The 13,048-nt window shown below is 43.7% G+C and overlaps 1 protein-coding gene across 1 annotated transcript in view; it reads right to left on the reverse strand.

The window, feature by feature from the left end:
• The window catches only part of LOC109891457 (inositol hexakisphosphate kinase 1), an 88,642-nt gene extending 78,771 nt beyond the window's left edge, over positions 1-9,871 (reverse strand). Inside the window, exon 1 of the mRNA XM_031825768.1 lies at positions 9,159-9,871. The gene's annotated coding sequence lies outside the window, so the exon portion shown is untranslated. The remainder of the gene's footprint in view (positions 1-9,158) is intronic.
• Positions 9,872-13,048: the final 3,177 nt, after the last annotated feature.

Genomic DNA, 13,048 nt, shown 5'->3' on the forward strand with positions numbered 1-13,048 from the left:
GACCTGTAGCACTCACGTCTGCAGCCATGACGGAAGTGCTTTGAAAGGCTGGTCATGGCTCACATCAACACCATAATCCCACTAACCTTAGACCCGCTCCAATTTGCATACCGCCCCAACAGATCCAGATGATGCAATCGCTATTGCACTCCACACTGCCCTTTCCCACCTGAACAAAAGGAACACCTACGTGAGAATGCTGTTCATTGACTACAGCTCAGCGTTCAACACCATAGTGCCCTCAAAGCTCATCACTCAGCTGAGAACCCTGGGACTAAACACCTCCCTCTGCAACTGGATCCTGGACTTCCTGATGGGCCGCCCCCAGGTGGTAAGAGTCGGTAACAATATGTATGGCCAAAACATCATATCACGGTATTGCATTTTTTAAAATATATATATCGTTTTTTTATCACAGTATGACGGTATTTTATGTTTTTAAATTAGAACATTTCTAAATGTGCTTTGTAAGTAGTACAAATACCATTCAATAGGCCTACCTCCACGCCCATTCAATAGGCCTACCTCCACGCCCATTCAATAGGCCTACCTCCACGCCCATTCAATAGGCCTACCTCCACGCCCATCCACCTTAGGGTGGCAACACATACATTAAGTAACTTCAAAATGGGTCTTTCTCCATTCTGAATGTTTTATACTGTTCAATTCAACTTCAACCCAAAATATTTTGGGGGGTATTTTCATACATTTTCTGCATTTGTTGCACTCATTTGAGATAATTGTCACACTGCCATGTAGGGCTGCATGAATAAACCTTATTTTGAACCAAACGTTGCAATAGCGTTTTGACTAATGATTTCGAGCAAAACACTTGGGTGAAATGTTGGAATCAGGGAAATACAATGATTATTCTAATTCTATAGTTAGAATATGATAGTGGGCACTTTGAATAGTGTTGTTTGACATGAAAACAATTGAAAATGCCAGGGAGGAGTTATTGTGATTTTTTTTTAGGAACCAAACACTTAGGGTAGGAACCAAAGTGTTGATAATTGTTTCCTAGGGGACCCTATAATCTTTGGCTACATTGTCTGTTTTCTCTTAGCTACCTCATGTAGCTAACATATTAATGCTTCTGGTATTCCTCTTTGATTTAGTAGATACTGTTGCACAAACAACATGCTGATTTTGGTCTAGACCATCACTGGTAGTATCAGGCTGTATAACTAATTATGTTTGCTCTGACTCCGTACATTAGCTAGCTACCTAGCGATTAGCAGCTAACAAGATTTAGGCCCCAACTTGCTAAGAAAAAGACAAACTAGCTGTGTGCGGATGTAAGAAACACAAACTAATGGTGTAATTATAGAACACTAGTGGATTTATATGAAGAAACAAAGTGAAAACAGCAATGTTGCCATCAACATTGTTGCATGCGCTGCATTGACCATGCAGACTGAAAGCAGCATGGAGAGAGAGCGAGAGATGACTCATGTAGCGAACTATAAAAACGGATGTTACACTCGACGCATCACATTTTTATTTAAAGCAAACATTCAAATACCGTTATAGAAGGTAAGTAAAAACCCAAACTGGTCCATGCATTAATACCGGTATATCGTAAAATACGGTATACCGCCCAGCCCTACCCTCAGGGGTGCGTGCTCAGTCCCCCCCTGTACTCCCTATTCACTCATGACTGCACGGCCGGCACGACTCCAACAACATCATCAAAGTTTGCCGATGACAACAGTGGTAAGCCTAATCACCGACAACGATGAGACAGCCTTTCGGGAGGTCAAAGACCTCAAATAACCGGTGGCCCCGCACATAGACTCTGTACTGGTACCCCCTGTATATAGCCTCCACAGACTCTGTACCGGTACCCCCTGTATATAGCCTCCACATAGACTCTGTACCGGTACCCCCTGTATATAGCCTCCACATAGACTCTGTACCGGTAGCCCCTGTATATAGCCTCCACATAGACTCTGTACCGGTACACCCTGTATATAGCCTCCACATAGACTCTGTACTGGTACCCCCTGTATATAGCCTCCACATAGACTCTGTACCGGTACCCCCTGTATATAGCCTCCACATAGACTCTGTACCGGTACCCCCTGTATATAGCCTCCACATTGAATCTGTACCGGTACCCCCTGTATATAGCCTCCACATTGACTCTGTACCGGTAGCCCCTGTATATAGCCTCCACATTGACTCTGTACTGGTACCCCCTGTATATAGCCTCCACATTGAATCTGTACCGGTACCCCCTGTATATAGCCTCCACATAGACTCTGTACCGGTACCCCCTGTATATAGCCTCGCTATTGTTATTATACTGCTGCTGTCAAACTATTTGTTACTTTTATTTACTTAACACTTTTCTTCAAGCATTGTTGAGTAAGGGCTTGTAAGCAAGCATTTCACTGTAAGGCCTGTTGTATTCGGCGCATGTGACTAATAGGATTTGATGTTGTTGATCCATCCTCAGTTCTCTTCTATCACAGCTATTAAACTCTGTTTTAAAGTCACCAGTGGCCTCATGGTGAAATTCCTGAGCGGTTTCCTTCCTCTCTGGCAACTGAGTTAGGAAGGACACCTGTATCTTTGTAGTGACTGGGTGGATTGACACATCTTCCAAAGTGTAATTAATATCTTCACCATGCTCAAAAGGGATATTCAATGGCTGTTTTTTTTTTTACACATCTGCCAATAGGTGCCTTTCTTTGCGAGACATTGGAAAACCTCCCTGGTCTTTGTGGTTGAATCTGTGTTTGAAATTCACTGCTCAACTTAAGGACCTTAAAGGTCAATTGTTTGTGTTGGGGTACAGAGATAAGGTAGTCATTCAAAAATCATGTTAAACACTATTATTGCACACAGAGTGAGTCCATACAACTTATTATGTGACTTGTTAAGCAAATGTTTACTCCTGAACATATTCAGGCTCCTTACCATAACAAAGAGGGTTGAATACCTATTGACTCAAGACATTTCAGCTTTTCATTCTGTATTAATAGGTAAAAATATCAAAATACATCATTCCACTTCAACATTATGGGCTTTTGTGTGTGAAAATATTAATTTTAAATTCAAGCAACAAAATGTGGAAAAAGTCAAGGGGTGTGAAGGTACTGTAAAGGTACTGTATGTAAAAGAGAAATGGAAAAGGGAGGAGAACATGGTAATTTCTGTGTAGGAGTGGGAAACCGGTTTTTATTTAAGTAGGCAAGTCAACTAAGAACAAATTCTTATTTAGAATGACGGCCTACCCCGGCCAAACCAGGAACGACGCTGGGTCAATTGCGCGCCACCCTATGGGACTCCCGATCACGGCCGGATGTGATACAGCCCGGATTCCAAACCAGGGACTGTAGTGACACCTCTTGCACTGAGATGCAGTGCCTTAGACTGCTGTGCCACTCGGGAGACCTTATTCCAATCACTATGGAAATTAAGATCATTGACTTGGAGGGAATTTAGATAGAAAAAATATGATGCGCCTCTTTATCACTCATCTGCAAAAAGACAGAGTAGTGGAATGGGGTGTTGGACATCATGTGGGTACAATTTATTTATTTTTTAAATTGAACCTTTATTTAACCAGGTAGGCTAGTTGAGAACAAATTCTCATTTACAACTGCGACCTGGCCAAGATAAAGCGTAGCACTGTGAACAGACAACACAGAGTTACACATGGAGTAAACAATTAACAAGTCATTAACACAGTAGAAAAAAAAGGGGGGGAAAAAAGAGTCTATATACATTGTGTGCAAAAGGCATGAGGAAGTAGGCGAATAATTACAATTTAGCAGATTAATAACACTGGAGTGATAAATGATCAGATGGTCATGTACAGGTACAGGTAGAGATATTGGTGTGCAAAAGAGCAGAAAAGTAAATAAATAAACAGTATGGGGATGAGGTAGGTAAATTGGGTGGGTTATTTACCAATAGACTATGTACAGCTGCAGCGATCGGTTAGCTGCTCAGATAATGAGCAGCTAACCATGAGGCAAATGAGGCAAACCATTACCACATATTTTGTGAATGCCCTAAGCTTGTTTCTTACTGGCAGGACGTGCAAAGATGCATGGAAGGCATATTTAGGGTTGATGTCTCATGCAGAGGTGAGGTTCTGTATTCAGGGGCCTACTGGTTAGAGACTTGGGCCACTAACTGAAAGGTTGCTGGTTCAAATCCCCGAGCTGACAAGGTAAAAAATCTGTCGTTCTGCCCCTGAACAAAGCAGTTAAACCCACTGTTTCCCTGTAGGCTGTCATTGTAAATAATACATTTGTTCTTTAACTGACTTGCCTAGTTAAATAAAAGAAGGTTACATTTTTTTATTCAGGGAACAAGCTTGATTGGTAATACTCCCAATCGCAGGTAAGAAAGCCCTTATAGCGGTTAGAATCAAAGGCGTCCGTGGTAGATAAGTGGATAACGTGATGGAGAGGCTGACCTTTTCTCTGAGACTACAGGGGGAAAAAATGGATTCATAATGACTGTCAAAATGGATTGAGTAATATAACATCGTTAAGGTCTGCTTTTGTTTAGTCAAAGTGGAAAAATCTGGAACTGTAATACAGTCCATCTGTTCACCTGTTAATAGTTACTGTATTAAAAAAAACTTGAGAAAAATATTGGAAAATTTAAAACAAAGACCTTTGATCTATGACACTGCATTCCTGAGACTCACTGAATGTCTTTATGCTTTTTAACTTTTGTGCCCTCTTTGTCTTGATGCTTTTCATTGTAGACATCTTGCATATTCACACTTAAAAATGGAGGCAACTATATGTACATTCTATATTTGGACTTGGTGATGTGGAGTGGCCCTGAGGGGCTGTGTTGCATGAGTGGACTTTCTCATGGACAACTGAACTATGGCTTGGTGTGAGAGAAGTCTCAATGAAATGTAACTTGTGTCTGAATCTTATTTTTGTCCCCCCAAATAAAAACAGAATTTCAACAACAAATATTTAGACTCGAGGTGGAGGATTTGAATGAACGTGTAATAGCTGAGTGGAGCGTGGAGGTAGGCCTATTGAATGGGCATGGAGGTAGGCCTATTGAATGGGCATGGAGGTAGGCCTATTGAATGGGCATGGAGGTAGGCCTATTGAATGGGCGTTGAGGTAGGCCTATTGAATGGGCGTGGAGGTAGGCCTATTGAATGGGCATGGAGGTAGGCCTATTGAATGGGCATGTAGGTAGGCCTATTGAATGGGCATGGAGGTAGGCCTATTGAATGGGCGTGGAGGTAGGCCTATTGAATGGGCATGGAGGTAGGCCTATTGAATGGGCATGGAGGTAGGCCTATTGAATGGGCATGGAGGTAGGCCTATTGAATGGGCATGGAGGTAGGCCTATTGAATGGGCATGGAGGTAGGCCTATTGAATGGGCGTGGAGGTAGGCCTATTGAATGGGCGTGGAGGTAGGCCTATTGAATGGGCGTGGAGGTAGGCCTATTGAATGGGCGTGGAGGTAGGCCTATTGAATGGGCGTGGAGGTAGGCCTATTGAATGGGCATGTAGGTAGGCCTATTGAATGGGCGTGGAGGTAGGCCTATTGAATGGGCGTGGAGGTAGGCCTATTGAATGGGCGTGGAGGTAGGCCTATTGAATGGGCGTGGAGGTAGGCCTATTGAATGGGCGTGGAGGTAGTCCTATTGAATGGGCGTGTAGGTAGGCCTATTGAATGGGCGTGTAGGTAGGCCTATTGAATGGGCGTGTAGGTAGGCCTATTGAATGGGCATGTAGGTAGGCCTATTGAATGGGCATGTAGGTAGGCCTATTGAATGGGCGTGTAGGTAGGCCTATTGAATGGGCATGGAGGTAGGCCTATTGAATGGGCATGGAGGTAGGCCTATTGAATGGGCATGGAGGTAGGCCTATTGAATGGGCATGTAGGTAGGCCTATTGAATGGGCGTGTAGGTAGGCCTATTGAATGGGCGTGTAGGTAGGCCTATTGAATGGGCGTGTAGGTAGGCCTATTGAATGGGCATGGAGGTAGGCCTATTGAATGGGCATGGAGGTAGGCCTATTGAATGGGCATGGAGGTAGGCCTATTGAATGGGCATGGAGGTAGGCCTATTGAATGGGCATGGAGGTAGGCCTATTGAATGGACGTGTAGGTAGGCCTATTGAATGGGCATGTAGGTAGGCCTATTGAATGGGCGTGGAGGTAGGCCTATTGAATGGGCATGGAGGTAGGCCTATTGAATGGGCGTGTAGGTAGGCCTATTGAATGGGCATGGAGGTAGGCCTATTGAATGGGCGTGTAGGTAGGCCTATTGAATGGGCGTGTAGGTAGGCCTATTGAATGGGCGTGTAGGTAGGCCTATTGAATGGGCATGGAGGTAGGCCTATTGAATGGGCGTGTAGGTAGGCCTATTGAATGGGCATGGAGGTAGGCCTATTGAATGGGCATGGAGGTAGGCCTATTGAATGGGCGTGTAGGTAGGCCTATTGAATGGGCATGGAGGTAGGCCTATTGAATGGGCGTGTAGGTAGGCCTATTGAATGGGCATGGAGGTAGGCCTATTGAATGGGCATGGAGGTAGGCCTATTGAATGGGCATGGAGGTAGGCCTATTGAATGGGCGTGTAGGTAGGCCTATTGAATGGGCATGTAGGTAGGCCTATTGAATGGGCGTGTAGGTAGGCCTATTGAATGGGCGTGTAGGTAGGCCTATTGAATGGGCGTGTAGGTAGGCCTATTGAATGGGCGTGTAGGTAGGCCTATTGAATGGGCGTGTAGGTAGGCCTATTGAATGGGCATGTAGGTAGGCCTATTGAATGGGCATGTAGGTAGGCCTATTGAATGGGCGTGTAGGTAGGCCTATTGAATGGGCGTGTAGGTAGGCCTATTGAATGGGCGTGTAGGTAGGCCTATTGAATGGGCGTGTAGGTAGGCCTATTGAATGGGCGTGTAGGTAGGCCTATTGAATGGGCGTGTAGGTAGGCCTATTGAATGGGCGTGGAGGTTAACTGCTGGGGAAGCTTGATAGAAAAGCTTTATAAATAAATAAAAACTTTAAAAAATGCTTAATCAACATCTTCTCACACTCACAGACATGTCATGACTTACAACATGCAAGTCTGCAAATGTATATTGCTTTTGCTGACCGAATGTTTACTATGCAGTTGTTGTTGTCTTTCTACCAGCATAAAATGTCGTTTCGTCAGTGGCGTGTGATTTCTCTACATGGGATTATGCTTTTGAAGAAAGAGAGCTGTAAAGAGTGACAGACACCAATACTGTTAAAACAACACTGTCCCTCCCGAAGACACCAACCATAATGGGTTAGGCCCCTAGCCTTCAGCGATATCCTTCAACAACAGTTATGTCTAATAACATGGCTACGCAATGCCACTCAAACACCCCCCCCCCCCATCTCAACACCACTGTCAACTCCAGGGAGGTCAGCCAGCACACAGGAGCCAGAGAAACGGGCTAGGTGGGTGACCTCTAGAGGGGAACGTATAGGGACGCTGCATGTGGTAAGAATAACATTTGTCACAGAGACACATTCAACAGGTGACCCATGCTAATTGATGGGGCACAGCCCGTCAGTGGGGCTGGCAGCAACTCGGTGGGACAGGCCACAGAATGACACAGGACCAACTGGCTTTTCAAAAGCCACAGCTGGATTGGCTCCTAATATGTGATCACATAAATCATTCCACTGATATCCCCCTACCACATTCATAGATGCTAACTGCTTTAGCGCCTACTGATGATGGTGTCTTCTGACCGGGGGGGGGGGGGGGGGGGGCGGCACTTACTCTAAACATTAACATGCATCGCTTGTTGTACGTTTTTGGAAACATAAGGAATGTATCTTTGAAAAAAACAAAAGGGTTAAATTACTACACACCTTCATTGTGTTCCCACATAGCCATATCTCCATGTTACTACGGAAGACAGACAGAAGGCATATGCAGCCACCTGTGCTAATTACCAAACAATCAAATGTATTTATAAAGCCCTTCTTACATCAGCCGATGTCACAAAGTGCTGTACAGAAACCCAGCCTAAAACCACAAACAGCAAGCAATGCAGATGTAGAAGCACGTTGGCTAGGAAAACCCCCCTAGAAAGACCAGAACCTAGGAAGAAACCTAGAGAGGAACCAGGCTATGAGGGGTGGCCAGTCCTCTTCTGGCTGTGCCGGGTGGAGATTATAACAGAACATGGTCAAGATGTTCAAACGTTCATAGATGACCAGCAGGGTCAAATTATAATAATCACAGTGGTTGTCTAGGGTGCAGCAGGTCAGCACCTCAGGAGTAAATGTCAGTTGGCTTTTCATAGTTATCTCGCGTGCTCCGAACACCTGAGTAAACGCAACTGGGGAGTTAGTGTAGTTTGTCAACTGGAGGCACATACTGCTTGTGGAAATGTGCAAAACTGCTCTAAAACGTTAAAAACACCACGTCAGAATTGTAGTTGACATGGAGCCAAATGTGGGTGAACGTAACCGCTGTAAACACTACACATATGGAGTAGGGTTTTCGATAACTAATATCCCTTTACCACATCCTCAGAGGCACGAAATACATGTGTAGAAAATGGGAAGGATAAGCACATTAATGAATATATGATAGGCCTATATGTAGACAAATATCTGGGAGTACGTACAGACTGAGCGTTATTTTGACAATACAATCCTTCATATTTAAATATACGAGGCAGATTAAGTCACACTTGCTCCTCCAGTGTTACATAGGACCATAGGTTGTCACAGCTGAATACGGACGTAACATGTTTTCATTGCACGATGGAGGCTTTGAGTGTGAGCAGTTGTTTACTGCCCTAACACTAAAAACGGTTGATGTTTTTTCAAAAAGGTTCTATCACATATAGATAGCTACAGCAAACATAACATTCATGTTTATATCAGTCATTGCAGTATCAACAACCAACCCTGGCAAAGATCCAGATTGTAACGTTAACTGATTACATTGTGCGAGGAGTATGACGTTAGCTTGCCAGTTAGCCCACCAAAACATGTACGTTAGGTATGCTTAATCCAATAAAGACTTCAGCTCAGCTAGATAAACATATTTGGCTATATTAGGTAGCTAAAAAACGTTTTTTTGGCAATGCTCGCCAACTAGTTTTACAACTACGCTAACATTACACATTATACCAAGGTTAGCTAACGTTGTTTACTTACCGGGTTTGTGAATCCTCAGTTTGACAGATGAAAGCAAAACCCAAATCGGAGGGCAAACAGGACAGACCCCTGCCTACTGTGCCCGAACCGAAATAAACCTTAGCTAGCTAACGCGTTAGCAGATAACTTGTAGCCGGTGTGACTGCATTTTAGCTAGTTACTGTTGACTTAAATCGATGTAGTTAATGTTCGCTACAAGTCAACATGGCTAACTAGCTAGGACGTGCTTGCAACCTGAGAAAGGGTATTCAGGTGGTAGGTACTCTGTAAACCTTAGCTAACGCTAGCTAAATGTCTGACTAAAACACACGATAACAAGCTAGCTAGTTAGCAGCGACTCGGTTTAGCACAATAGCTAATTCGGGTCCCTCAGTTCAGGCAACAATATATATATATGTGTGTGTGTGTCACTCTCCCGTCTAATAACGGCATGCTTCGCATCCAAAACAGTTCGGTACGGCATATATTATGACGACATTTTGTGACGGTTTTGGTCTTCGGTAACGGTTTTGGTCTTCGGTAACGGTTTTGGTTTTCGGTAACGGTTTTTGTCGGATGTTCGTGCACACAACATTATTTTCTTCTTTTTCTTCTTCTTCTGTAGTCAAGCCGAAGTTCGATAGCCTTAGTCAACGCCCCTTCGTCGGTGATTGGTTCAATTGTAAGGCTGACGCTAGCAAAGACATTTTATAACTAATCCAAGATTGTTCATATGTGTCGTTTAGAGCGGTAGCTAATGAAGCATATAGTGGGCGGAACAAGTAAGGAGGTGGGGCAAAGCCAAGCACGAGATCCTATTGGCGCGTTGTATCATCTATTTGCATATTTCCGTTAGGGAACGCCTCCTCTGTATAGTAAGCGTGTGCACAAACTCTACTTTGGGAAAACGTTAATTCTATAAAACTTAATGGATTGTGTTTGTAGTTTTGGGAACAGAAAAATGTTTTGGGAACAGAAAAATATAAGGAGATCTGGGCCCAGATTCACAAAACCTTTTTAAGAAGAAATAACTGGCTTTTTTTTTCTTAACTATAGATTTAAGAATGAAATTAAGCAAAATTGCTAATCCTCAAAAAGGTTATTGGAAAATGTATTGAGCTATTTCTCATGTTTCTCCTTAAGCAAAAAGTTAAGAAAAAAAATAATTCTTGAAAATAAAGTTAATGGAAATGTTCTTAAATCCAAGATAGATTACCAACCCCTTGTCCTAAACTCTGGGCAGTGAGAGAATAAACTCATGAAAGCAACAGTACATGTTTAATTCACTCACAAACTTCACAAATTCACACACATCTTAAGAAGATTCAGAAGAAGATGTTTGTGAAGTTTCCAAGAAAATCATAAAATCTTAAAAGATATTGTTGAGGAATTGCACTTACTATCTTACGAACTTCTTGTTTTTTTCTTTCTTAAAAAGCTTCTTGTGTTTTTGTGTGAATCTGGGCCCAGATGTTTAAATCGATGAGAAAATGTACAGAATGTCGGCCCAGTTTCACCTAGTTCCATCCTCTCCCACTATCCCGCGACTGGACTCCATTCAGCCCTAAAATCAGTGTTTGGCGGAAGTGGATGTGGAGTTCGAATTAAGTAGCGCGTCAAGTAAATTTGGTGAAGACGAATGCTCTGAATGAAACAACAGTAATATCGAAAACTGGAACAAAAACTCAATTGTCTAAAATTGGAGTGATGGATACGTGTGTAAATGACAATGAATCGTTTCTTGTTGGGATGCGTCTGTTGAGTAAGGATGCATATGTGGGAAACCCGTTTGAGGTGTCGAAAATGGTGACGTCTGGGCTTGGAAAAGTAGAGTCTGTCAGAGTGACCAGGAGTGGTCTTGTTTTGATTAGTTGTATTTCTGAAGAACAGAGAGGAATATTGCAGTCGGTCTCAAAAGACAACAAAGGTTTTGTGTTTTGAACTTCGGAGTAGACCGCCCGTCAAAGGAGTCATCTCAGGGATGTTCAGGTTGAATCCCTGATGAGAATTCCTCGTGTGGTTGGTGCCCGGCCTCTGACCCGCTGGGTGAATGGAGAAAATTAAGAAAGTCTGTTGGTCTTGGTTATGTAAGATATGCCATAAAATCTTTGTCCCCAAACCACTGTTTGTGTAGGAATTGTAAAGGATTTGGCCATGTATCAAGTGTGTGCAGATGTTTTATTTGAATTGAACCTTCATTTAAGTAGCCAGTTAAGAACAAATTCTTATTTACAATGACGGCCTTTCCCGGCCAAACCAGGATGCCAAACCCGCTGCCCTATGGGACTCCCAATCACGGCTGGATGTGATACAGCCTGGATGTGAACCAGGGACTGTAGTGACACCTTGTGAACTGAGATGCAGTATCTTAGACCGCTGTGCCACTTGGGAGCCCAATGAATAGAGTATACTGAAGAAAGGTGTGTAGAAGGACGACAGTGTTGTGGTGGGGATCATGACCCTGAGTTCCTGAAGTGCCCTGTAAGGGGGAAGGAAATTGAGTTGGCAGAAGTTAGAGTGGTCAATCAAATCTCCTCGGGGAGATCAAAATAATTGACTAAACAAGTGATGCTAGTGAGAAGATGGTAGTGTTTTTTGTTGCGTTCATTGCCACAGTCTTTACAAACTTTTTGTCACAGAAAGATAATCATGAGTTTCCCGAAATTGGTTTACACTGAAGTCAAAGTTCAGTAGGAAGATCCAGCTAGCTAAAATGAGGAAAACGTTTGAGCAGAGTTGAAGTAGCTATGCCAGGCCTACTCAACTCTGCTCAAACACTTGCAGCATTATAGCTTGTTTGTCTATGGTAGTCTCGGGTTAATGATATTAGATATGTTTTTCTTTGATATTGTGTTTGGTTTGGATATGTGTACTAAATAGCCCTCTACTTTTTTATTTATTTTACAAAACACCATCGAACGGGGACTTTTTTTTTCTGTCACCCAGCACTGCCTGTTCACCAGCCCACAGCACTTACTGGTCCTCATCCATCTCCTGCACTGAGCTGCAGTGCAGTTGTAAATGAGAACTTGTTCTCAACTAGCCTACCTGGTTAAATAAATGTGAAATAAAAAATAAAATGGAAAACCATTTCCATGCAGGCCCCTGTCCTGGGCCCCATCTCAAAGACCTACTGGCTTGCTCCTCACTCCACAGAGCAGCAGTAGCAGCAGGGCTGTGAGCTCCTCACCCACTCCACAGAGCAGCAGTAGCAGCAGGGCTGTGAGCTCCTCACCCACTCCACAGAGCAGCAGTAGAAGCAGGGCTGTGAGCTCCTCACCCACTCCACAGAGCAGCAGTAGAAGCAGGGCTGTGAGCTCCTCAGCGATGCCACAGAGCAGCAGCAGTAGTAGCATGGGTGTGAGAAGAGGAGGAAAGAGCTGCAGACTCAGCCCTTGACACATCACTGGCAAAGACATCGCAAACGATTGAAGACAGATCTCAAAAATCTGGAGAACGTCACGCACCGGAGCCAGCAGCTTGTCCCGGAGGAAAACCATTTGAAACTCTCCTCATTTACTCTGATCCCATTCCCCCTCTTCTGTTGACCTCTTTCCTCCTCACCATGCATACTGCTCTCATCAGACACTCTTTTAATCCCCCCCCCCCTTCTCTAATCCCCCCCCCAGCAACTGTAGCTGATTTCATACATACACTATCCCCAAAACTCTGGGAGGAATTTGATCACCAGTTGCACGAGTTCATTCAGGATTTCAAGAAGAGGACCAGGACCAAACGACTGAGACTATAGTGAAATGGACAACTAAACAAATAAACTAATAAAAAGGTTCAATGTGTTTCCATCGCATTTTCAACTGTACCAATAGTTTTGTCAAAAACTGTTGCGTTAAATGGCAAATATGCCCACTCCGGTCTTGGTACGTACACTCTAGCCAACAACTGGCACATAC

This window comes from Oncorhynchus kisutch, linkage group LG5 (assembly GCF_002021735.2).
Source record: "Oncorhynchus kisutch isolate 150728-3 linkage group LG5, Okis_V2, whole genome shotgun sequence".
Classification (NCBI taxonomy): Eukaryota; Metazoa; Chordata; class Actinopteri; order Salmoniformes; family Salmonidae; genus Oncorhynchus; species Oncorhynchus kisutch.